The sequence below is a fragment of the Camelus dromedarius genome, chromosome 7 (assembly GCF_036321535.1).
Source record: "Camelus dromedarius isolate mCamDro1 chromosome 7, mCamDro1.pat, whole genome shotgun sequence".
Taxonomy (NCBI): Eukaryota; Metazoa; Chordata; class Mammalia; order Artiodactyla; family Camelidae; genus Camelus; species Camelus dromedarius.
The window spans coordinates 18851647-18854568 of record NC_087442.1 but is presented as its reverse complement, the minus strand read 5'-3'; positions in this window follow the sequence as shown (position 1 = coordinate 18854568).

The following is a 2922-nucleotide window of genomic DNA, read 5'->3' as shown; positions in this document are numbered from 1 at the left end:
ACCCTTGCAATTCCTCTTAATGGAAAGCTCTATTGGGCTCTAAAGATAACAGACTCCTAAAAGGGACTTAATGGATCTTGAAGTATGTTATTGACCTAATGTGAACCTGACCATGCTGATGGGCTGGATTTGAACTTCAGCTCCTCAGGACCTGCGATGCGCTAGGCATTGGTGCTGGGAGGCAGACTTTGTAGCTCAATGGGCTCCCTATTTCCCCTGAGTTTATGTTGTATGAAGTGGGGATGGTTTGGGGAGGATAGGTGGGAGTTGTTTGGGTAGTTTTCTCTTAATTAGAAGAAAAAGATGGACGCTGGGATGTGAGCCTGCAACCCATTCTTCATTTTCCCCAGTGCTCTGGCTAATGGTGCTTAATGGAAAGACAAATCTATTCATCTTCCCAGAGTTCTAGCACGTGGAAGCCATGATGACTGCTGTCAGAAGAGGTATTAGGGGCTATACAAAACCATTCGATCCCACCCCCCTTATTCCCCCTTTATAACCCCCTTCCCAGGGAGATTGGTCCCGTGCTCACTGACTTTCCATCACCTGGCAGTCTTAGGGCTTGTGGGCATTTTATTGAGATTCAGATTGGCTTTACCGTTCCCTTCTTCTTTCTTTTATCTCCATCACTTCTCTGCCAGGAGTGGCAACAGTATGGAAGGATTTGTCTTTCTGCTTTATTCTGTCAGTTTTTAAAAGAGCTGGTTGATATGCCACTGGGCGTAGGAGAGCAAACCCGTCCCTCAGGACAGGTGGCAGCTGAAGTGATGCTTCTAGCCTCAGGGCCCTGGTGTTTCTGAGCTAGGCTTAGGGAAACAGGAGCCCTTTGCCTCTCTTCTGTGCTTCTGTTTTCAGCTTTGGCATCCGTACCTTGTCTCATCTCCCGTTAGTACCCATGCCAGGGTCGAGCTGGATAAGTTGGGTAGCATTTCTCCCCTTTGATCATAAAATTGTCCTGGAGGAGAGATCCATTTCTAAATGATTTTCTCCCTCTACTCCTTGTTCTTTCATTTTCTTAGGTTGCTGTGCTCCCCTGCGCCTCTGCCCATGTCCCCCCTCTCCCATTTTCTTCCCACTGCATGTTCAGAAAATCAATTCCACCCCTAGTTACTGAGCACTGACTCCACGCCAGGGACTGTGGTGGGCAGGAGAGTCACAGTAGGAAACAGGTCTGGTCTCTGCTCACAAGAAGCAAGTCTGCTGGAGGAGAGAGACATACACAGATGCAAATTAGCTGTCCCTCCAGGTCAGGAATTACACACCCATAATAGAAGAATGAATAAAGCCCTTTGGACGATGACTTCTAAGAAGGGCAAGCTTCATACACATGCTGCATTTTATCTGGGCCTCGAAGAACGGGTGCAGTTTCACCCATCACAGAGGTTGTGAAGGTAGGAAGGCTGTGGTAGGGCATTGAAACTGAGAGAACAGAGTTAGCAAAGGCTCAGAGGTGTGAATTTGCATGTTGGGAGTATGTGAGTGTCTGGTTCAACTGGAAGGCAGCACATATGGCTTGAGGGGGAATAACAGAACCTGAGATGAGACTAGAGAGGCAACTTGGGGCCATTGTGGAGGGCCTCCATGCCACACTAAGGAGCCTACACTTGTGTCCTAGTACGTGATGGGGAGCCGGCAAGGCTGATGAACAGGAAATGGCATGGTCAGGGCTGGGCTTTAGGAAACTCCCTCTGATAGAACTGTGAAGGACGAGTTGAGGAGGTCAGAGACTGGAGCAAGAGCAAGGAGCAGGAGCTTGCTTCAGATTAGCTCAGAGTAGCAATAACAGGGGTCCAAATATAGGCAGTTGTCTTGAGGGCTGCAAGGAGAGGACCGATACGAGAAAGGCTTCAGGTATGGATCCAGACAGGACTCAGTGGAAGCGGAGGGGAAATCAAGTTGAAGATGACTAGGTAAATAGGAGGAGGGCAAAGTCATGCATAAATCCTGAGAACAGTGCACTAGAGAGCACAGGGTTGGCTTCGGGGAGGGAATATAGTTAAATGCGTTGGATTGCAAGCAGCAGAATCTGACTCTAGCTAGTTGAAGTAAACAAGGATATTTAATACAAAACTACAGAGTAGGGAGCCTTCAAAGACAAAAAGAAGATCTGAACACCCAATGGGACCACCTAGGGAAGTGTCTAACACTTCAGTGGAAGGGATTTGTGAACCTTTCTTTTGTAACATTGTCTTCAATGCCTCAGCAACCTCTAGGCTCTCAGTGCAGATTTTAAGTTCACAAGGGAGAGAATCTGGCCCAGCAGGCAGAGGTGCCTCCTCCTGGGTCAGGAGCTATGGCTGGAGTTAGATTCATGGTGTACAGACTTGCTCTCTGCAGCTCACCCCTGAATGTTAGGGCTGTTCCTGGAGAACAGGAAATGGCTGGGAACCAGGGGACCACACTGCTTGATGCCCGCTTTGGTGAGGGGTGAAGAGGAGGTTGAGGATAAGTTTTGCTTTGGATAAGTTTTGGTGTGGGTGAGGCACAGAGAGTGCACATCCAGACAGGATGAGCTTGTCCGAGCTCCGCTAGAGAAATGCAAACGTGTGGGCTCACCAGGTGGAGTGAAAGTTAAAGCTTTTAGAGCAGGAGAAAGAGGGAAATAGAGGGAAAGAGGGAAAGAGGTTAGGGTGTGAAGAGACCCTACAAGGTTGGGAAAAACCTTAGCCAACATCTATTCCAATACTTTCATTTTATTTAATTTGCATTTATTTTTATGGTGCTTATGAGCTACTCAGAGGAAAGTGCACACACTTTAGGGAGACAAATCAATGAAGTTTTACACGTCTACATCTTTGTAGCAACCACCAGGAGCAGGACCCAGAACAAGTCCTTGACCCCAGAAGGGGCCCCTTCTTAGTCAATACCATCACCGTCAGTATCAGAAGTAATCATTAGTCTGACTTTTATGAGCATAGATTA